Genomic DNA, 24,589 nt, shown 5'->3' with positions numbered 1-24,589 from the left:
AGGCATAAGGGAACATTCTTGTCATTCTAAAGTTACTGAAAACAAAAATGAATAATTGCAGAACAGAATGTTAAAATAATATGTAATAATATATAATGACAACTAAATGATTATATAATTAAGGCTGGAAAGATGTCATTTTTTACTTAAACACTTGACCTTAAATAATATATATTTTTTGCATTCTTTATCATTAAGGAAATTATTTTTTTTCTTTTACTATATTTTTTACAATATTTACATAGGTAATTAGGGGAAAACGGTTCCAGGGTTATAGGAAAGTGGGTAAGACTATTTCTATATTGTTTCCATCATGTATCTGAGGTAAAGGGGGATATTGAGGGACATGACCACCCAGCCTCCCACCCATTCCAGGTCCCAGGTGTGGGGCATGCTCCGAGGGTCTTGCTCAAGTGGTTTTGATAGTTCAACAGTTCTGAAGTGCTGCCACTCTCACCACTTCAAGCACGATGAGGTCATTGGAGAATCCACTGATTGACATAGTCCATCATAGAGTCTCCGTTTACCCAGTATTTTGCTGTCAACATATAGCTGAGGTGGTTGATTGACTTGTTCTGTCCTGTCTTTTGATGGTTAGGGTTCTGAGTCCAGAAGCTTGATTGGGGAGATCCCCAAAGAAACTTTGTCTGAGGTGTTCCCAGACCAAGTTCTTGTACGCACTAGCTAGCACAGGGCCCTGCACAGTCCATGATCCCACTCAGCTGGTGGTTGCAATTGCTGGGCTGGTTCTGTTTCCAGCCCTGACTTCCATTGGAAACAATGGGTGTTGCAGTCCAGCCTGGTTCTGCCCAGCACATAACTCGGGCCTCACACAAACCAGTGTGGGAGCTGCAGCCTAGTCAGAGCAACCGCAATAACCCCCACCAGGTCCGCCCCTTGCTCTGGTTTGGCAGTATGTGCAGCAAACTAGTCGAGTCTGTCCCACATCCCCTTTTGCTGTCATACATGTCAATGGGTATTAAAGCCTAGTTGCATCTAACCAGCTCAACTATCCAGCCCTCATGAATGTTGTTGGGTGTCTCTCTAGCCACCCCCGCCCCTGTCCCAGTTTTCATGCCTTCCCGTGAGAGTGGAAAACCAAGAGGGAGGAGCCCAGTAGTTCCCTCCCAGGCTACTCCCACTCCCAGATGATGCACTTTGAAGGTGGTTCTGTGGTTTGACTTGCCAGAATTATCCCCCAGTGCCAGCTTCTGCCATCTGATGCTGTGGCTAAGCCCCCTTCCTTGTTACGTGGGGTTATTATTGGTGATGTCCAATGATGAGAGTCACAACATACGATGTACTTTCCTATGAACTATTTAATATGAAAAGCAATATTAACCAAAGACACTGAAAGTATGTATCAGTTGCCTGGGAATATTTCATTATAAAAATTCAACTCCTTCTGTTTTTGTGAACATATCCTTCAGCCCTTACAACCATCACGGTTACTTGAACTGATTATTGCACAAAATCATTTTGATACATATTCTTGAATATCAGCTATTTTTAATGTGCTGAATCGGTTTTCATAGTAAAAGTGAAGTAATTGCTCGTAAAATTATGGATAAACAAATTGTGCTGAGATGAATGTATCAATGTACAAATGTTATTTGAAAGTAAAAACACTACATGCAACTCAAAGCATCATTCACTAAGATTTTTCAACTGAAATTTTGCTAGGGTTTTTAATGCCATGAGTAGAATAATTAGTAAACATTCATTATAAAGTAGTAACAGTTCAGTCTTATAACAAATGAAACTTAAGAAGCAATGTCAGCCAGATTTTTCTAAGACATTATTAAAGTATTAGTGTGCTAAACTTCAAAAATAATCTGGAAATATTTTCATGTGTTTATAATCACAAGTTTTCTAATTAATTTATTTCATCTCCCCAAACTATCCTGTAAACACAAAGTTCTCCTTTTTATTTACTGTTAGAAGGGCATTAAAATCTTAGATATTTTAGTGGTGCTGTTATAAATATGTTCATTTTAATGTATTGTTTTTTTCACATACATCATATTCCAACTCACCTTATGCAGTTAATTGCTTTTCACGGTAGTTTCTTTCCATTTTTTTTTTTAATTTTTGATATCAGGAAAGCAAACATCCTCTATAAAATTCCGTTAATGTTTTATTACTTTAAAATGTGTATAAATAAATTACCAGCTTATTTTGAACTGGCTATAGATGTGAGGAGTTTATTAAGTCATATAATTAAAGAAAGCAGTAAAAATTAGTTTTAAAAAGCTCCAGAACAGAGATAGGTTGCAGCAAATACTAATGTCTTCATAATGCACCAATCCCAAGGCAGAAGCCAGGAACTTCCTCCAGGTCTCCCACGCAGGTGCCGGGTCCCAAGGCATTGGGCCGTCCTCCACTGCTTTTTCTGGCTACCAAGCAGGGAGCTGGATGGGAAGTGGATGCACAGGGATTAGAACTAGCACCCATATGGGACTCTGGAAAGTTAAAGGTGAGGACTTTATCCTCTAGGCCACGGCGCCTGGGCCCTGTTTTTGCTTTGTATAGAATATTTTGTCTTGACCCTGTCTAGATGTCATGTCCCTTAAGCTGAGTACACCTGTATAGAAAGATCATGTTCTCTCCTGTTCTTTCAGTGGGACAGAGGCCAAGGATTCAGTGATTGGGCTTTCTTAAGGAGTTTGCTTCAGGATTGTTTCATGTTCTGTTACTGAATCAAGTATTCACAAACCCATTGTCCAAACCTTTCATTTCATGTCGTAAAGCAAACATAAAATAACAACTGTTTAACAATCATAACTCATTGAATTGCTCTCCAATGAAAAAAAAATTAAGATACATAAAGTTGAGCTGAATGAAAATTAACCAATGGTTCATGCAGGTTTGTTGTATTGTGTTTTTTAATTTAAAGTTTGAAAACAGTGAAGTTACACATTTTTAACTGTCACACAGTTCTGTTCCTTGTTGAGCCCCTCATTGCCTGGTGAATTTGTGGAAGTCAAATAGTATTTTCAGGGCCTGGCACAGACCAAAGCGGCTAAAGTCCTCACCTTGCATGTGCCTGGATTCCATATGACTGCTGGTTTTAATCCTGGAGGCCCTGCTGCCCCTGCAGCTCCCTGCTTGTGGCCTGGGAAAGCAGTGGAGGACAGCCCAAAGCCTTGGGATCCTGTACCCACATAGGAGAGCCAGAAGAGGCTCTGGGCTCCTGGCTTTGGATCAGCGCATTTCCAGCTATTGAGGGCATTCCTTTTGGGGAATGAATCAGCGGATGGAAGATCTTCCTCTCTGTTTCTCTTTCTGTAAATCTGACTTTCTAATAAGTAAAAATCTTTGGAAAGAAGGAAAATAAAAAAGAAATGACATATATATAGAGTAAGAATTGCTTTGAAGTAATGCACTCAAATTGTACACAGAAAGTACGAAACTCAGTATTTCATGAAAGAAAATTTGTCAACTTATATAAACTTAACAGAGAAAGCAATTATGTAATCAAAATATTTGCTGTGTTTGCCTTATAATATCTTTAAGTTGAAAGAAAAATTCCAAAGGTCCTATCATCCTGTGTAAAGGACCAGCAAAAACAAAACTAAGCACCACCACAGCAAAGATGACTAAACACGGGAGGAGAGGAACAGAAAGGAAGGTAGGATGATGACGAGGAAGGGAGGAGACTAAACAAAAGTCTGATTCATTTGATCAAGAACAAAATTTTGTCCATCCTTACGGTTGCATAGCTTCATGAGGTTTTCACCAAAGTAACATTTCAAGAAATGATAATCACATAGGTCCAGCCATAAGTGCATATGAAACTGTTGAATTTGCAGATCTACTTGAGCTCATTGTGACCTATAGAAGCAAGTACATCTACGAGGGGAGGGAAATCGGGAAATCAAGGAAAGGGGAAACGGCCCATTTTGATGTTAGATTTGGTTGTTTTTGTCAGATTTTCTTTCTTCTTTAAAACTTATTTATTTATTGGAGAGTCATTCACAGAGCAGAGATAGAAACATCCTCTGTCTGCTGATTCACCCCCCAAGTGGCAGCAATGGCTGGAGCTGAGCTGATTTGAAGCCTGGAGCCGGGAGTAATCTTCAGTTCTCCCATTTGGATGAGGGGTCCCAAAACCTCAGTGTGTCTGGATTGCTTTCCAGGGATACGAGCAGGAAGCTGATTGGGAAGTAGAGCAGCAGGGACAAAAACTAATGCCCATGTGGGATCCAGATGCATGCAAATCAGACTTTGACTGCTAGGCTATAACACATAAAATTGTAAGAACCATGTATTCAGAGTCAGGTATCAGCCTTCAAATGATGCATTTCGATTTCTGAGATCTTAATTGCTGAAATGAGGGATGGTGGGTAGACAAGAAGATGATCTTGGGGTTTCAGTGGGATGTCAGGCCATGAGTAATTGCACAGAATATTGCAAGTCGCATAGAATATTGACAATCTCTAATTGTATCACTTCAGCTTAATATAAGAGTCTTCATTTGTGTATTAAGGGAAAAATAGAAAAATCATTCACTGTTCATTACTATGAAATGAAGTTATTTTGTTATTTCTTATTCAAAATTTCAGTGAGAAAACAATTCTATCCTTTCCCTTCAGTCTCTTGGCCACAAGTAAAGGCTAGTAAAATGACATACAAATTATAATTTGTCCCCCCAGGTCTACTCAGTAAACTGATTTCATGTTACTTCAATTTATACATATTTGAGGAATTAAAGGAAATTATTATATCATATTTAATTAACCTATTACCACATACCATATACATTTAAGTAAGATATTATGATTAATGATATGTACAGAATGCAGTGATCTTTGCTAGTCAAGAAATTAAATTTGATTTTTTATAAAATGCAAGTAAGAATTATTCAAGGCGTTCAAATGAAATATATGCAAGCTGATAAATTACTTAGCAACAATATGCTACTAAACAATCAACTGTACATCTTTACTAGAAATATCTGTCACACAGCAAGTGTGTTCCACGATTACGCACCAAGTGTGTGATTTTTTTCAGATTGAAATACAATTCATTACACATACGAGAGTGCACAATCATACACAAAGCTATTTCTATCATGAGGAATAAACATAAAGTTTTTAGATAGCTGCAAAATTTCTCCCAACCTTAATGCATTTAATTTAGTTATGTAAAGATTTATTTATTTTTATTGGAAAGGCAGATATAAAGAGGAGGAGAGACAGATAGGAAGATCTTCTGTCCAATGGTTCACTCCCCAAGTTTCCACAACGGCTGGAGCTGAGCCAATGGGAAGTCGGGAGCCAGGAGCTGAAGGTCTCCCACGCAGGTGCAGGGTCCCAAGGCTTTGGGCCGTCCTCGACTGCTCTCCCAGGCTACAAGCAGGGAGCTGGATGGGAAACAGGGCTGCCAGGATTAGAACCAGCGCCCATATGGGATCCAGGCGCCTGTAAGGGAAGCACCTTAACCACTATGCCATTTCACCGGGTGCAGTGCATCTTATTTTTAAGGCATCATGATTGCTATTTCAAATGCCTTAAATTCCTGCAAAGTTTTACCAGGTTCTTGGAAAAGGATACTAAATATTTGTTTCTGTTTTCAAGGAGAATATATTTTCTTATTCATAATTTGCCTATATTTTGTGCCTTAATAGATGGAAATGTTCATATGGAAGAACAACAGGATTCATAATTTTCAACATCAATGTGCATTTGTGCTTGTTGTAGACATTTTTAGTTGTTCCTCTACAGAAGCTTTAGTGCAGTTCAGAGGAAAACACTTAACAAAGTGTGAATTACACTGACTTATATGATTGTGATCATTTAACAATTCACTGTATCATTCACTATGATCATCCAACATTTCACTAAAAATCATCATTTAAAGCAGAAAGATTGTTTGTTTCCAAAGCATACAATACAGTAAGATGCTTCATTCCAACATAAAGGAGGACGAACTCCTTCATAACTATTACCTAAATATAAAATTACGTCTGAGTGAAAAACAGGTTATCCCTTTTGTTTTACATTTAGAAAAGCATATCGATAGTTAAAAGGGAAAACAACTCCAGAGTTAAGAAATGCACTTTCTACTTCACACATTGAATCTTCGGTTGCCACTAAAATATAGTACCACATGTGCTAGCACTAAAATTTACAATTCTAGGATCAAGAAAATTTCCACAGAACTGAGAGAGTTCCTCATCCCTTCAATCAGTTGAATTTCAAATTTATTGCTATCAGACTACTGTAAGCATTCTTCCTGCCTGCGTGTACCCAGCCCACATGATACAGCAGGATCAATGTTCAAATACAGTTATACATATTGCAGTTATGGGTGCCAAAAAGATTCTTAATCTGTAGAATTTCACTTGATGTGTAATGCAAAAAGAATAATATGAAATTGTTTTAAGAAAGTATCTAACTTATACAAACTAATCAATCTAAGGAATATAATTTGGATATATAAGTTAGGATAAAATTTGTTTTTTTGCAAAATATTGATGAAAAACCTACAATATTCAAATATATTAGACATTTCAATTTTCTTGTTACAGCTATCTCTGATCACATATTTTGTCATTATTTCTGTACTATTTTTGTTTCCAGAAAACTATACCAATTCTTACATTTAGATGCAGTACAGTTCCTACCGACATCCAATGCAAGAAATCTTGATGTTTACTTCTTTTTTTTAACAGTGCAATTCATTGAATTTTCTGCTTTAGCGTTTATTTTTATGTCTATAGCTTTATATTATTAGGTATAATTGTAGATACACAAACCACGACAGGTTACAAAGTATATCAATATTACTTCATCATAATTAACAAACAAATCTTTATCCTTATACCTCCCTGGAAGCTGTAATTGAATAAACAACATACTTATGTTTCAGGTTTTCAAAGCCATATGCATTGCCAAAGGCTAATACCTGCAATATATAGTGAGATCTACTGTTCAACAATAAAGCTCAATCATAATGAAAAGGCAGATTAGTAAGGGTGTGGAGAACTGGAAAGCTCATAGATATCTCGAGAGGATAAATCATTAGTGTCTGTATTCTTTGTGATTATTTAATGCTTTATTTCAAGAAAAGCACATTTCTTTAAAGGATTAGAATAAGTACAAAAATGGTGAGTGCTTATTGAAGAATTAAAATATGTAATAATATAACAGTAGTGTTCAAAATTTTCAAATATAATCCAAGAACAGAACTACAGTTTAGTGATTTTCACAAACAATGTAAATCTATAAGAAATGAGCCACTAGAACCATGTAATTTTTCATGAGAAGGAGCTAACTAACATTCGATGTTGCTCATACTACCCAAGTATAATTGCAACAGAACTGCAGTATTGAGTGGCATCATAATATGTCGTAAAGCTGAAGCAATTGATTTGTAAGCTGAATAGTGGATAATCACCAACACTTTCAGTTGTTACTATGCTATTGACGATTAGATATACATGCATTACTGTGCTATAGTAATATACAGCTTCTCAGTGGTTTTATCTTACTTTGATTCCAACCATTTTTAAGATGCCCCTGTCATTGCCCTCAGTTTTACCGAACATTAGATTAGCTGTTTATAGATATGCCCTTCTGTTCTTTTTTCTTCTATCAAACACTTTAGAAATCTTAGTTATTACTTCCTTGTGTTCTAAGCCTTCTACCAATCAGCCTGTTACTAGCTCAACAACCCAGACATATCTGTCTCCAGATTCCCTCTCTTTGGATGGTGATAATAGGTAAACACAGTCAAGACAGTCTACACCTGTTGCCTCTGAGGGTCCTAAAGTTAATTATGGAAATTGGTCTGGGAGCAAAGGCAGATGTTCCCAACACACTGACAAAACATTATCCAAAGGCTCAGCAGTGCTCTCCTACCAGCTTGAACGTACTAACAGCTTCTGCTGTAGAGAAGCGCTGTATAAACGTTCCTGCTGTTGCAGTGGCCTGAAGAAATCTGACTTTTCTTTTTAAACAAATATCCAGAACAATTTTCCTGGCAGAATTTTATTTTATTTCATATACCCATTGAATTATTATAAATATTCCTTAGTCAACAGCTAGGGCAAGTAAGATTCAGCTTTCCAATCAATACACATGAAAGACCTGCATAAAATGGCATAAACAAGAAAAAACAAATGAACAAAACAAGAACACAGCCTCAGTGGTTTACTGTGTGTTTGGATTTGTGGATTTCTATTCCTTTTTTTTTTAAATGCATATTCTGTTCCTTCTCTTAATATCACTAAGAGGGAAGAGGAAAAAAAAATCTGACATTAAAATGTGTTTTGGTAGGAGGCGGGATAGAGGGAAGTGCTATTGTAAGTGAAAAAGATCTCAGCAGGAAGTGTTAGATATGTCTGGCTGCACTTCAGTTCTCTTTTAAATCCAAAGACATCTTAATGAGGAATATATAGTTGAAGTCAGAAACCCAGGAAGGGATTATGAGACATTATCTTGTAGATTGAGGAAAGTGTAACTTCTAAGAACAAATAATCTGCTGGGTGCATCACTCTCACATATGTTGTAGGAGAGAATATATTTGCTGCAAGAAATGTCTTGGAAACTAATTTGTGAAGGGGAATGAAAAAATTGGTATACAGAAATATTTGAACAAAACAGGGGCCACCTATGATTATGATTGTGTGAGGACACCGATACCATTGCTTATGCTAGATATTAGGTTCAGATATTTGCTAATTCAAGCAAAGCTTGTATCATCAAACCTTCATAAGTAAAAGGTTTCTTATCTGTAGTTTTACATTTCAGGAAATGGTGTATGGTAGCCAGTTCATGTCCTGGATACTCCACTTCCCATCTAGGTCCCCGCGTATGGGCTGGGAAAGCAGTGGAGGATTGCCCAAAGCCTTGGGATCCTGCACCCAGAGGGGAGACTTGAAGGAGGCTCCTGGCTTTCAATGGGCTCAGTTCTGACTTTTGTGACCATTTGGGACGTGAACTAGCAATGGAAGATCTTTCTTGCTGTCTTTTCTTTGTATGTATGTATGTATGTATGTATTTACTTGACAATCTTTACATAATTAGGGTAAAAAGGTTCAAACGCTATAGGAAAATTTATAAGACAATTAGTTCCATGTTTCCTTCATATAGCTGAGGTAAAAGGGGATTTTAAGGGAGAAGCCTTACCCAGTCTCCCACCCACCCCAGGTGTCTGATGCGGGGCATGCTCCGAGGGTCTTGCTCAAGTGGTTTTGATAGTTCAACAGTTCTGAATTGCTGCCAGTCTCAACACTCCAATCACGATGAGGTCATTGAAGAATCCACTGAATGACAGTGCATCATATATATAGTCTCCATTTGCCCAGACTTTCACTGCCAACATATGGCTGAGGTGGTTGATTGACTTGTTCTGTCCTCTGTCTTTTGATTGTTAGGGTTCTGAGTCGGCAGTTTGGTTGAGGTGTTCCCAGACCAGATTCTTGTATGTACTAGCAAGCACAGGGCCTGGCTCAGTCCTTTTATCATGCCAGAGGGAGGAGCCCACTATTTCCCTCCCTGGCCACTCCCACTCCTGGATTATGCACTCTCCTAGTGGTTCTGTGGTTTATCTTGACAGAATCAGCCCCTAGTGCCAGTTTAAGCCACCTGATGCTGTGACTAAGCCCAAACAACCCTCACCCACTGATTGTGGTTTGCACCAGTGGGATCAAATCAGCCCAGCCTGGTTTTTCCCTGATCAGTCCACATGAGGGGCACAGGTGTTGTAGCCTTGCCTAGTCTGGTCTACCCCCATCCCAGCCCATGCTCTCCAAAGGGAGTAGCTGTCCAGCAAGATAACTCCCCACCCCTTATTCCCTCTGCCGGCTCTGTTCCCTTCCTTCCTGGTTCTCACGTGTGCTGTTGGGTGCTGCAGTCACATCTGGCACAGGCAACCACATCCAGACATTCCGTAATCTGCACTGCTTTTGTTGCGACCACACCTGGCTTGACCCACACTGTTCTGGTGTCCAGATTAGCCAGTGAATGATTGGAACTGATTCAGCCTGGTCTGCCCCTGACCCATGCCAAATGTATGCCAGTGGGACACTTTCCATGAACTGTTCTGATCTGTTTCCTTTCGTGCTTCTTGTACTTACCTGCTTTAGGAATTAAATTCAAGATTCAACTTCTTCAGTATCTTTTAATCTTTCACATTTCTTGAATACACTCATTCTTATGAGTAATTGGGTCTTCTCTGTTCTGTTATTTTTATAGCTAAGTTATATTAAATTGTGTATATATACCACAACTACTTTCCACAGGTTATAGACACTTGGGTTTGTTTTTTATCAATGATTCTGACATGTCAATTATGGAGCCATGCTTTACTTTTTCATTATAAAGGCAATAAGCAGTTATTATCATTGTACATAATGACATATTTCTTTGGATCAATTATTAACATCAATCTCTGGCTGGCTTCTGTAATGAAATGGAATGGCTATTTCTTGTTCATTTTTTTTTTGAAACCTGTTAGTCATGGAAAAACTGGCTAGCACAAAGTTTACCCATTATAAGTAACTCTTTCATAAATCTTTGTAAATCTTGCACACTGATCGCCAGACTTCAGAAATAAAACAATTTTCCTAGCTAAATTGTTTCCGCTTTAACCTTTCAGTCTATCCATACATCTATCAGATGGCTCACGCAACCTGTATTTACTTTGATTTTAAAATAATCTTGCATGTTTCCGAAATTTTGACCGGTATTGTACAAATGCAAAAAATGTAGGCTATGTGCCAGACTTGTTTCAGTTAGACAAAGAGTAACTGCTTTGCGTGTGCTTCTGTGGCCCTGGATATGTCTGCACTGTACTCCTTTCGTTTTTGAAATGTGTTCCGAAGCTTTGACATACTGCATATTGCTTGATAATTTGTACTTGATGGGTATTTCCACTTTTACTGATTACAAATAATGGCAGACGTGATGCTCGCATGCAGATTTCTATGTGGAAATACTCTTGCATGATATTTCATGTTTTGTTATAAAGGGAAGAATTAGCTTGGCGGTGAAAGAATGCATCTTGGTATTTTTTGTCAATGCATGGTAAATTGCTCAAGATTGTGAGAGGCAGAGCAATCACATTTAAGTATGAAGAGAAAAATTACAGGGTAATGATGTTAACTTGAAAACGTATGTAAGAAACAATTTCAGGCAAATGAAACCTTAGTCCTACCAGCTAAATTAAGTTGTTGAATCAACTAGGAAGAAACTGTTGAATGAATTAATGTGTATTATAAATTTTGCTCAAAGGAAAGCATGAAAACAGTATGAAGACAGATAACTATTGTTTCGAAAATTAGGTGTAAGCATTTTCAAGCTCTACAATTAAAACCAATCAACAAATTAATATTTCTTTATATGATATTTAATTTCTTAATATTTACATACTATTTAATATTTCCTTACATATTTCTTTACATAATATTTAATGTATGCGATGTTTGATATTGTGATGTATGAAATACATACAATGTGAAATCATAAAAGCTTGAGACTTATTTATTCAACGTAATACTAATACCATTTCCTATACTAATAAAATCATAATGTACTTTCTTGAACTAAAATATATTTCATTGTATTAGTCATTTGTAGAAAAACCTACAATTTTAAATATGACAATTTGTCTCAATATTTTCTGTGATAAATTTTGATTATTGAAAACATTTAAATATATTGTATGAAGGTATAATTGGCTAACACTGTCAAGAATATTGCAAAGTAATGGGATGGATTGTGCCATTCATTTGAAGATATACATAAACCTTTTAAGGGTAGTGAATAAAAGCCTTTTCATAAATGTAGTTGTAAGTTATAAAATTGTCAGCAGTGTCTAATTTCAATCACATAGAAAAAAATACAGTACTAAAAATTATTTTACTAAAAACATTTTTCTTAGGGTACAACCAATTTATTCCTAAACATGTAAACTTAGGTATCTAAATCTTGTGAATTCACTGACGATTCAAATGGTTTCTCCTGCATTATCATTTCTTTCACAGTAATATCAGAGAAAAATAAAGAGGAATAAGATCAGAAATAGTTCACCTTTTCAGATAATATGCAGCCTCTAATTAAGGCTACTTTTGAATATTCTTAAATAGTTTACTTTAAACCTGTATTTTTTTTTTAAAGATTTAATTTTATTAGAAAGTCAGATAAATACAGTGTAGAGACAGAGAGGAAGATCTTCCAACTGATGATTCATTCCCCAAGTGACCGCAACGGCCAGTGCTGCGCCAATCTGAAGCCAGGAACATGGAACCATCTCCGGGTCTCCCACGCGGGTGCAGGGTCCCAAAGCTTTGGGCCGTCCTCCACTGCTTTCCCATGGCACAAGCAGGGAGCTGGATGGGAAGTGGAGCTGCCAGGGTTAGAACTGGCTACCATATGGGATCCCAGGGAGTTGAAGGCGAGGACTTTAGCTGCTAGGCCACGCCACCGGGCCCTAAACCTGTGTATTTAAGGCCATAAACAATGTATGGATGTTGGGGCCCTTTGGGTAGTGAACCAACAGAGCAAAGATCTCGATCTCTTTCCTTCTGTCTCTGCATCTCTCTTAGTGAAAAGCTGTCTTTCAAATTAAAGTAAATACCATTAACCCAGGTTTTAAAATATTACTTAAGGCTACTACTCAGTGTCTGTGTCAAGTTCTACCTTGGCAACCTTTGGTCAGGGCTACTGCTGATGTGTCTGCTGGGAGGCTCACACCTGCAGAGAATAGGAGTCAGTTTCCATCTGCTTGCTTTCGCCTAGCCAGCTCCGTGTGCTCTGCCATTTGGGAAGTAATCCAAAGCTTAGAGGCCTCTGCCTGTTTCTGTCTCTGATACTGCCCGTTTCAAGTCAATGAAAATATATAAAAATGATTTTTAAAATGTGTAGTGTGTTAAACATAGCCAGTTGACAATATTTTTAAAGTATTCTTCCCGGCATTTCTTATCTGGTGACTGTCTCCAAAAGATCTTAAGTTTTACATGATTTATTCTTTCAAAAGAAGTGTAAAAATAAAAATAACGTTCTGTGATGTTATGTGTTTTCATATTCTGTAGTTTGAATTTACAAATGCTATTCATACCTTATTTCGTTTAAAGTTAATAAGGCAGTGATACACTTTTTCTTAAAGTTAATTATCTTGTGAATCATTCATTATGACAAACTGTATGTATTTTCCCTCTTTTGTGCATTTCAATTTTGATGTGCTTAATTTTATCACTTGCTATTATGCAGCAACATCTTTATAACAAACAAAAAGCATAATCCTTTTTTTATTTTCAAAAGATTTTTTAATTTATTTATCTTTATTTTTATCGGAATGGTAGATTTACAGAGAGGAGAGATGGAACTTCTCTCCACTGGTCCACTCCCCAAGTTGCAGCAAAGACCAGAGGTGAGCAGGAGCCAGGAGCTTCTTCTGGGTCTCCAACGCAGGTTAGGGTCTTAAGGCTTTGGCTATCCTCAATTGCTCTCCCATGTCACCAGCAGGAAGTTGCATAGGCAGTGTGACTGCCAAGACATGAATCAGTGCCCTTACAGGATCTCAGTTCCTGCAAGGCGAAGAGTTAGATACGCAACATCATGCTGGGGCTAGCCATGATCCTTAAGACTGGTTATTTTTTTAATATATTTATTTATTGTTAAAAATACTTAGTTGGTTAGGGTACACAGGTTCAAGGGCTACAGAAAGTGGGTTATACCATTGTTTCCACACTATCATTTTTTTCCCTTGTATCTGGGATAAGGGGAGAAACACAGGGAAAATCCCCACCCAGCCTCCCAACCATCCCTGGTCCACTATGTGAGGCACGATGCAATGGTCCTGCTCAAGCAGTTTTGATATTTTACCAGGTCTGAATTGCTGCCAGTCTCGTCGTTCCAAACCTGATGAAACCTTTTCAGAATCCACTGGCTGACATAGTCTCTTCATTGTTGGGGTCCTGAGATCAGCAGATAAGTTGGAGGGATCTCCAAAGAAACTTCATCTGAGATGATCCCAAACCTGATTCTTGTGTGAGATTGCCAGTATAAGGTCTGGCACAGTCCATCTCCCCAGTCAGCTTATATACATGCTATTCCCTTCCCTAGTTCCCGTGCATGCCAGTATGTACTGCAGGCTTGCTCCTTATCATGGTTCTTGCACTCACCTGTAAGGGGCTGTGTCCCAACAGAGGAGTTTCCCAAGCTCCTCCTACAGAACCTCTCCCTATGCCAGGTCTTGCGCATACTGGTGGTTCCATGGGCCAGCCCTTATTGCTGGCTTTCAATCCATTCGGGTTCTTGGTGTTGAATGTTTCACCCCAGCCAAGGCCGGTCCATACCCAGCACTGCTAACACATGGCTCATTAGTGAGAGTAACCCAGCCTAGTCAGTCCTACATCTGTCCAGGTTCTCCAGAGCACCAGATGGTGCTGTCGTCTAGCCCAGCTTGGTGCACCCAGCCCCAGTCCACATTTGTGCCTAGGGAGATTGCAGCCATATCCAGACTGGAATACAGCCCCCACTCCAGCCTCCGGATGCTCCTCTGGGGATCCCAACCCAGCAAGGGTGTACTCTCACTGCTCCCTCACAGTCTATTCCCAACCCTAGATTGCGCACATGTCAGTGGGTGCTCTGACGCAACTGGCTTAGCCCTCACCTCTCTCAGCCTTTCCCTTCGATACTGTGCAGTAGTATTCCTGCCTCATGAAGACCAGTTGGGGTAAGAGCCAAGGTTGGAATGACATGTGCTCCATCCTGATTTCTATTCTTCTTTGTGAGTCAAAGTTTGCTTGGCCAGGCCCGGTCTGTCCCCTTCTAGTTGCAGCTCGGCCCACCCCACATCCTGTTTTAGGATGCTCCTTCTTGTGATGCTGCCTGGACCTGCCCAGATTGCCATGGGCTCCTTTGCCTGTAAGTGATGGCAGGTGCCATGGTCACTCCTAACTTAGCCCAATGCCACCCCAGCTTGCGAGCTATTCTGCGGGACTTGTTTTTCCACAGTGTTGGGCCCACACTCCCCCCACAGAGTTTACCCCCGGACCAAGTTCTCTTGCATGCTGGTTAGTGTCTTGACCCTGCCGAATGTGACCAGTCCACTATTCCATCACCCAGTCAAGTAATGGTATCTAGTCCTGCCAGACAGGCCCCCATCCATAGCTTTGGTGTGAACTGGTATGTGGCCGTCAGTGATGCTGTATGCTAACAGCCCATCTCAGGATTCCCATGTGGGCTGGTGAATCAGTCTGGCCCAAATAGATCTTATGGACACACCCCTCCGCACCAACAGGTCTCAGTCCTCACCCTTACCCAAAAATTTCACGACCCTGTTGCTGGGAATCACCCAGAATTCATCTCACCTAAACTAATGCTGGCCTTATTCATGGGTGTGCCTAGGCACCAATTACATATTCTAAAAACCTGAGAGTTCACCGCCAGTTGTCCAGCAGACAAAGCCTGGCACCCTTTGGTGCACTGACTGCCCCAAGCCCAAGACTTGGTCACTGCCTTTTGGCAGTGGTTTTGACCTGCGTCCCCAGCCTTGGATCCAGCTGGCAGTGGCACCCCCCACAGCCGCTACACTGCACGTAGTTGGAAGCCACCCCCAACCCTAAGGCCCAGACCCCTCCCAGATTCGACCTGCCGCAGGATTAGCAGCAGGGCAGAGCTAGGACTTTAATCTAGTTCCCAGGTTTCCCTCATGGTGTACTCACCCTTGGAGGAAGAGCTCTTTTGGGTCTGGAGAAGGCCAAGGACTTTTTCACTGCCTTTCTCCAGTGGCTTTGGCCTGAGTCCCCAGTCTTGGATCTGGCTCGGCAGGGGCACCCACAGTCCCCATACTCTAGGGAGTTGCAAACCGTCCCAACCCCAAGGGCCGGACCCCTCCCTGACCCAGCCTGCTGTAAGATCAAAATTGGTTATTTATGTGCCTGGCACAGTAGCCTAGTGACTAGAGTTCTTGCCATGCACGTACCAGCATCCTATATTAATACTGGTTTAAATCCTGGCTACTCCATTTCCCATCCAGCTTCCTGCCTGTGTCTTGGAAATGTAGTCGAGGATGGGCCAAAGCCTTGGGATCTTGCACCCATGTGGGAGACCTGGCAGTTGCTCCTGGCTCCTGGCTTCAGATCAGCTCAGTTACAGTCATTGTGATCACTTGGCGAGTGAACCAGTGAATGGAAGAACCTCTGTACATCTGCCTTTACAAGTAAAATAAATAAATGAATATTTAAATAACCAGTCTTTTCTTTTTAAATCAAAGCAAATTTCACTTATGCCAGAAGTATACTTATTGATTCTTCAATTCATCATCAAAGTTAAACTACATACGCAAAAGAATCTTGTCTGAGCTGGAATGTTTTTATTTACTTGTTGAAAAATCAGAGACAGAGGAGAGTCAGATTTTTTTGATCCACTTGTTCATGACCAAAATGGACACAGCTTCCAGAGATGGGCCAGGGATTACCAGGAGGCAGAATACTCTTCCAAGGCTCCTACATGGGTATAGGAGTTCATGCACTTGGTCCCTTCTCCACTGCCTCCCTCGGGAACATTAGTAGGGAATGGAAGCCAGGCAACAGGGACCACAGCGGGCAACCATAGTGGATATTAGAGTCTCATGAAGGTGGCTTAATCCTCTTTGTCACCATTTTTTCTTTTTTGGCCTTTTTTTTTTTTTTGTAACTGTCTCCAGCTTTCCCTTGCTTACCTAAAATACTAGATAAACTTAGCGTAAGTAGATAGCATCCATTAGTGTTACCATTTATTTTTCAGCTTTTATCCAGATCAATCTCATTAAATGTGATTTTATGGGAATGTTAAACCATTTTCAGCTATGTTAAACTGCACTGAGAATATTCCTAGATAATATCTTAACACTCTTACATTACTGATCTTCTTTACAACTAAACAAATTACTGATGAAAAAGATGACTTAATGCTTAGCATACATAGAATAATGCTATCAGCTGATTGACAGTTATAAAGAAGCAACATAAATAAATTATGTAAATGTTATAATTTATCTTTTTGAATTACATTGCATGAATGAGTATTAAAAGAAGCAAATTTATTTTGTAAGTTACTTTGTTAAAATAGTATCTAAAGGAAGAGTTGCAATGACCAACACCCTTGATTAGGTGGAAGCATATATATATATACATATCTATACAAATGTCCCATCCAGCAGGACAGTCAACGGGGTCGCAGCCACCTAGGAGAGAATGAAGAGACAAGAGACACAAAGAATGGACAGCAAGACAGTAGGTCTGATCAAGCTGTCAGTTTATTGATTTCAACTGAGGGTTTTTATATACTTCAGTAACTAAGGCTCAGGGAAAGAGAAGCTGGGACGCAAGCCATGGTCTCAAGACCGATTGTTCTTGAGCAGCCACCATGTCAACAATAGTAACCAACATATCAACAATAGCATAGGTAATCAGTAAGAAGATATCAGTAAGTACAGCATCAATCACATTCTAAAACAGTTGCTAGGAACAATTGAAGCTAAGCATGTGATTAGTTTCATAACTTCTTTCCCAAGCATCTAGCCAACCGGGGGTTTTCCACTGTCCCATAGGTCTATATTCAAAATGGCTTCAGTGTGGCTATAGTGCATGGCTCCTGACATACAAACACACACTTATATATATAACTGTATGTACAATGAATGTATAGATTTGGAAACATGTAAATAAAGCATATTGTGAAGGATTATTGCAATAGGGTACTGTCACAAAAGGAGAATTTTTGGAAAGTGGCATTGATACATGAATGAAACGTAGGAACAGGGAGTTGGAAGGAAAGATAAGAAAATAAATGAAGAACTAACGAGCAACATAAACTGATGTTAGGGAAGGACTTGTTCCGGGTTCCGTTATTGGCATGTTTTAAAGTTTTCTTAATATTACAGTGAGGCAGCACATGGAGAGGTTGATCATGTCACTTTGGTAAGTAAAAGGATTTTGCTCATCAATTGATATTTGAATAATCGATTTTTCATTATATTTAACAACTTAATTGGTATATGCCCCAGAAAAATTCTAGATACTTGCTAAATGGACATGCATGGGATAAAAACTTTAATTTATCTGAATGTTGTTAAACTTCAAAAAAAAATCAAGCAAGGTTTAAGCATAAACGTGAGAAATTTCCATTTTTAAAAACCATAGTGGCTACTTCTTACACAACAGCTTGAAGGCCCCAGCATAAAGTTATGTAAGCACTGTAATAGGAACATATGATGGTTTGTCAAAGTGTTCTGCTATGCATAACTTATTTATGCAAAAACTAGGGGAGGTGTTATTCCCCTCACATGTTTATATATACTTTGAATTCTGCAAATTCTGCAAAATGTTACAATTTATATAATGCTTTATTGTATATATGTAATACTGTTGAAAGAAAATCACTTTCTTAATGGATTTTAATGTTTCTTATTACTTCACTATACAGTACACTGTTGAAATTGTTGTTCAACATCTCTATCACAAAGAATGAAATATTGTAATGAAGGCTGAAAGATTAATGAACTAAGCTTAGCCCAGATTTATTTTACATTTATTTTGAAGGTCAAATATTTTCCTTAGAAGTTATAGGTGACTCTCTTCATGCTCCGTTTTGCCAGTTTTTTTTTTTTTTTTTTTTGTAACCACCTGTAATTCTGTTTCTAAATGTCTGATGGAGGTGGGTATTTAGAGTTCACCAAAGTATTTTTGATTTGCTGGCTTGAAATTCAAAGTTCTGGCTTAACCTAGAGTTAGCTCTACAGTAACTAATTTGAAGTAGGAAATAAATATAATTTCTCTTTCTTCCATTTATTTTTTAATTGAAAATGTTTATTGTTATTGGAGAGAGAGATTTACAGTGAAACAAAGATCTTCCATCCTTTGATCCACTCCACAAATTGTTGCAATGGCTGCAGCTGAGCTGATCTGAAGCTAGGAGGCAGGCACCTCTTCTGGGTTCCAAGTTGTTGGGACATCCTCCACTGCTTCCTCGTTCCAATAGCTGACCACTGAATCAGAAGTATAGCAGCTGGGACAAGAGCAAATGCCCAAAGTGGTGATGGAAATTGTAGGTGGATGATTTGTCAGTTGACCCATTGTACCAGCCCCTCACTTAATAATTTCTATGGAAAGATACAGGTAGAGTCATTTTAGTGATACATAATTTACATTAGAATGTAAAGGTGAGAGCCTGTGACTTGGCTCAGTCAGTTAAGCCTCGGTCTGTAGCAGTGATACCTCATTTGAGCATTGGTTCATGTTTTGGCCGATACACGTCTCATACAATTTTGTGGCCTGGGAAGGCAGCTGAGGATCTGGTCCTTGGGCCCTGTACCATCTGGGTTTGAGACTCATGGATGCTGGCTTTGGAGAGGCCCAGCTCTGGCCAGTACAGATTTTGAGAAGCAAAATGGAAGATTTCTCTTTGTCTCTTTTTTCTTTATATATCTGCCTTCCAAATAAAAATATAAAATGAATATTTGAAATATAAAAAGTGACAAATACTTCATGCAAAAAAATAAACTGTTAGTTCTCGTCTAGTTTCTTAGCAAGCAGCATATGTCATAATCTGGGCTAGCAAAATACTTCAAAACTTATCTTGCTTGATTGTGTCATACTTCATCTGTTTAAATCTAATGAAATCTATGTGAGATATTTCAGTTAAAAAAAAGACTGATAGTACTATCAAAGACTAGCCATATAAAAGAGAATATAGAGATGTGAAAAACTTCAAAGTGAAACACTAACAGATACTTGAGAAAATAAAATATCTTAAGTTTCTCAAACATTTGAGACTATACATACTTTATAACAATAGAATCAATTTTCAGTTATTAATGGCAGAATGTTAATATCTATGAACAAGTTTTGCTGTTATACTACACATTTTCAAAAATTTATTACATATGTGATATTATCTTATAACTATCTTATTTCATTTACCAATATTATGGATATTATAACTCAAGTGCTAATGATTGAGTTACTTCTTTTACTATAATTTTATCATACAGTTCCATAGGCCCTTGGATTTCCCTTTGCCCTCCCCAAGTTCCATCCCGACCCACTGAGTTCCCCTATATTATTACTATAGTATTGTTCTTCATAAACAGCCTTATGTCCATCATGGTGGGCAAGCATAGAGTCTAGCATTGTATCCTCACATCTGGATATGAAAGTCTCCATTACCTATTTACAGTCCATCCCCTTACATGAAAATCCACAAAACAAACTCAACAATAAGAAATAGAAATTTATAACTCCATGAAATTAAATAACATGCTATTTAATGACTAACATGAGGCTGAAGAAATGAATTAAGAACCTTTCTGAAGAAAATGATGCTATTGCATGATCTATGAGTCAGTGAGCAATTCAATGAGGAAAAACCGGAGATGAGATTAAATAAAAAAAAATCAAACTCCATGAGATAGTTACTGTTTTTAGTTGGTGAGATATATCTTCTATAGGCAACAAATACATGTTTTTTTAATCCAGTTTGCAAATATATGGTATTTGATTGATGGGTGGTGATTTGGTCCTGTCATTTTAGCAATGGGTTGTTACTTCACTGGGATGTTCTTCACCATATGCCTTGAGTTTTGGTGGGTGCTATTGTCTGTTAAGAGAATATCTTTCAGTATCATTTGTAGGACAGATTTGGAAAAGGTGTATTCTTTTAAAATTTCTTTACTGGAAGAATTTTATTTCATTTTCAAAGACAAAAAGGAAAGCTTTGCTGGGTATAATATCATGAGCTGGCGTATATATATATATATATTTTTTTTAAAGATTTATTTAGTATTATTGGAAAACCGGATATACAGAGAGGAAGATCCTCCATCCGATGATTCACTCCCCAAGTGAGCCGCAACGGCCGGTGCTCTGCCGATCCAAAGCCAGGAACCTGGAACCCCTTCCAGGCCTCCCACGCGGGTGCAGGGTCCCAAAGCTTTGGGCCGTCCTCGACTGCTTTCCCAGGCCACAAGCAGAGAGCTGGATGGGAAGTGGAGCTTCTGGGATTAGAACCGGTGCCCATATGGGATCCCGGCATGTTCAAGGCGAGGACTTTAGCCGCTAGGCCACGCCGCTGGGCCCTATATTTTTAATTTTAGCATCTGTAAGAAGTTATTCCGTTCTCTTCCAGCCTCCAGAGTTTCCTGTGAGAGGTCTCCTGCGAGTGTAATTTTCACCCCTTTATGTCAATTGATTTTGTTTTTAACGTGCTGATTTAAAGATCTTTCCCTTATGTTCGATTGAAGAGAGCCTGATTATCGTGTCATGCTGATGATCACTTTTAATCAACCCTATTGGGAGTTCTTTGTCCCTCCTGGAAGTTAAGACAGTTAGTTCAATATTGTTTCCTTCATATTTCTGATGTAAAAGGGGATTTGAAGGGAGAAGCCCCACTCAGAATCCCACCAGCCCCAGGTCCTCGATGTGGGTCTTGCTCAAGTGGTTTAGAGTTCAACAGTTCTGAATTGCTGCGAATCTTGCCTCTGCAAACATGATGAGGTCATTGAAGAATCCACCGATTCTCATGGTCCATCATAGTCTCTATTTTCCCAATTTTTCACTGCCAACATATAGCTGGTGTGGTTGATTGACCTATTTTGTCCGCTATTGTTAGGTTTCTGGGGCAGTCCAACTGGGGGTATCCCCAAGGAAACTTTGTCTGAGGTGTTCCCAGACTAGATTCTTATATGTACTAGCAAGCACAGGGCCTGGCACAGTCCATCGCCCCAGTCAGTTGGTGGTTGCCCTGTCTTTCACTGGAACCAATGGATGTTGCAGTCCAGTCTGGTTCTGCCCTTCACATACTTGGCCCTCACACAACCCACTGTGGGCTGCAGCTTAGTCAGAGCGACCCACAGTAAACCCATCAGGCCCACCCCTCCCTACCCTGGTTTGCCACTATGTACAGCAGGCTAGTCTAGTCTGGCCCACATGCCCTTCTGCTCTCATACATGTGGATGGGTATTAAAGCTTAGTTCCATCCAACCAGCTCAACTATCCAGCCCTCATGGAAGTTGTTGGGTGTTTATCTATCTAGCCACCCCAGCCTCTTCTAGTTTTTGTGCTATTCCATGGGGGTGGTAACCCAAGAGGGAGGAGCCCACTATTTCCCTCCCAGGACTCTCCCACTCCCGTATTATGCACTCACCAGGTGGTTCTGTGGTTTGACTTGACAGAATTATCCCCCAGTGCCAGCTTCTGCCATCTGAAGCTGTGGCTAAGCCCAAACAACCCTCACTCAAATTTTTGCTTGCACCAGTCGTAACAGCCCAACCTGACCCTTCCCTGATCTAGTCCACTTGAGGGGCAGAGGTGCTGTAGCCCTGTCTCATCTGATCTGCCCCATCCCAGCTCAAGCTTTCCATTGGGAGTAGCTGTCCAGCACGGTAACACCCCTCCTATTATTCCCCCTGCCGGTTCTGCCCCCTCCCTTCCTGGTTCTCACGTGTGCTGTTTGGGTGCTGTGGTCACACCTGGCACAGGCAACCTCACCTTTGCATTTCATATTGTGTACTGGTTTTGTTGCGACTGAACCTGGCCTGACCCATACTCTGTTCTGGTGCTTGGATTTGCCAGTGGATGACATGAACTGATTCAGCCTGGTCTGCCCCCGACCCATGCCTAATGTATGCCAGTGGGACACTTTCCATGGCGTATTCTGGGCTGTTTGCTTCCATGCTTCTTGTGCTTACCAGTAGGGTCTGTGTCGTGCCAGATTAATTGCCCAGGCTCCTCCATCAGAACCTCTCACAATGCCAGATTTTGCACATGCCAGGGGGTCCATGAGTAGGCTCAGGTCACCTCCTGTCCTAGCAGGAGCAGTGGCATTTCCTAACTGGCCTCCAACCAATCTGGTTCATGCTGTTGGAGGTTTCCGCCCAGCCATGGCTCGTCCATACCCACACAGAGCAAATACATGGCTCAGTAGCGGCTGAGATCTAGCCTAGTTCGTCCTACCTCTGTCGTGGTCCTCCAGAACACCGGAAGGTGTTGCAGTGTGGCTTGGTTTGGTGCGTCAACTCCCAGTCCACACTTGTGGCAAGGGAGACTACAACTGTGTCCTGATCAGAACGCAGCCCCCATTCTAGCCAACAAACCCTTAGTGGGAACCTCAAGCCAGCTAGGGTGTCCTCTTAGCTCCCCAACCAGACCTGTTCCCATGGATGGATGATGCACATGCCAGTGGTTGCTCTGGCTCAGCTTGGCACAGCTCCTCACCTGTCCCTATCTCTGCCTTAGACACTGTGCCTTAGCGTCCCTGGCTCAGACTAGTAGGTTCAAGAGCCTAGCTGGGCATGTCTTGTGCTCCATCCTGTTTTCTAATATTACTTATGGGCTAAGGTTTGCTCAGTCCTGTCTGTACACCCCATTCCATTACCATTTCACACATTGACCAATGTGTTGGAGCTACTTTGCCCAGGTTGTCTGACCCCCAGGTCTGGACCACATGTTCACCAGCTGGAGCTATGACTCGCCAGGGAAGTTTCCCAAGTTCCTCCACTTGATGCACTCCCAGACCTAGTTCTCATACATGCCATTGGGTTTTAAGCCAGTGCCCAGTGTAGTCTGGCCTTCCTTTTGGCCTTGCCTGAGCTGGTGAACTTAGCAACCCAGTCCACCCCACACCCTATTGAGGATGCACATTCGGGTGCTGCTGCCTTGACCAGTCCAGACTGTTGTGGGTTCCTTTACCTGTGATTGTTCTCCTTAGTCACACCTAGTGTAGTTGGTTACCACCCTGTCTCTTGAACTAACCTGTGTGGCTAAAATTTCCACAGGGTTTGGCCCACACATCCCCCACAGAATCTTCCCCCAGATATGGTTCTCTAGCATGCTTTTTAATGTCATGGCCCTGTCTAATGTGACCAGTCTCTTCTGGGTCAGTTCTGTTTCCAGCCCTGTCATCAACTGGAACCCATGGGTGTAGTAGTCCAGCTCGATCCTACCCACTTGATACTTGGTCCTCACACAAAGCAGTGGGAGCTGCTGCCTAGTTGGGGCAACTCCCCATAACTCCCACCAGGGCTGCTCCCTTCCCTAGTTCCCATGCATGCCAGTATGTACCACAGGCTTGTTCAGTCTGTCCCACCTCCCATTTTGCTCTGGTACTTGTCAAAGGGCATTGATGCCTGGTTTGACCCAACCAACCTTCTATCCAGCCCACACAGATACTGCAGGTGCCTTTCTGTTTATCAACCCCTGCCCCTGTCCTGGTTTTCGTGCTCTCCAGTGGGAGTGTTTACCCACAAGGGAGGGTAACCTACTAGTCCACTCCAACTTCTGGATTGTGCACTCTCCACGTGGTTCTGGCATGTAACTTAACAGAATTTGCCCCCGGTGCCAGTCTCTGCCATCTGATGATGTGGTAAAGCCCTACCAACCCTCACCCACTCTAATTTTTGCTTGCACCATTCGGAATAGTCAGTGCAATCTGACCCTTCCCTGATCTAGCTCACATGAGTGACACAGATGTTCCCCTCACCTGTCTCAGCCTTTGCCTTCAATGGTATGACATAGTATCCTGCAGACCAGTTGGGGTAAGAGCCTCGGTTGGTATGATATGTGCTCCATCCTGATTTCTGTGATTTTCTGTGAGTTGAA

Source organism: Ochotona princeps, chromosome 12, assembly GCF_030435755.1.
Source record: "Ochotona princeps isolate mOchPri1 chromosome 12, mOchPri1.hap1, whole genome shotgun sequence".
Lineage (NCBI taxonomy): Eukaryota > Metazoa > Chordata > Mammalia > Lagomorpha > Ochotonidae > Ochotona > Ochotona princeps.
This window is presented reverse-complemented; position numbering follows the sequence as displayed.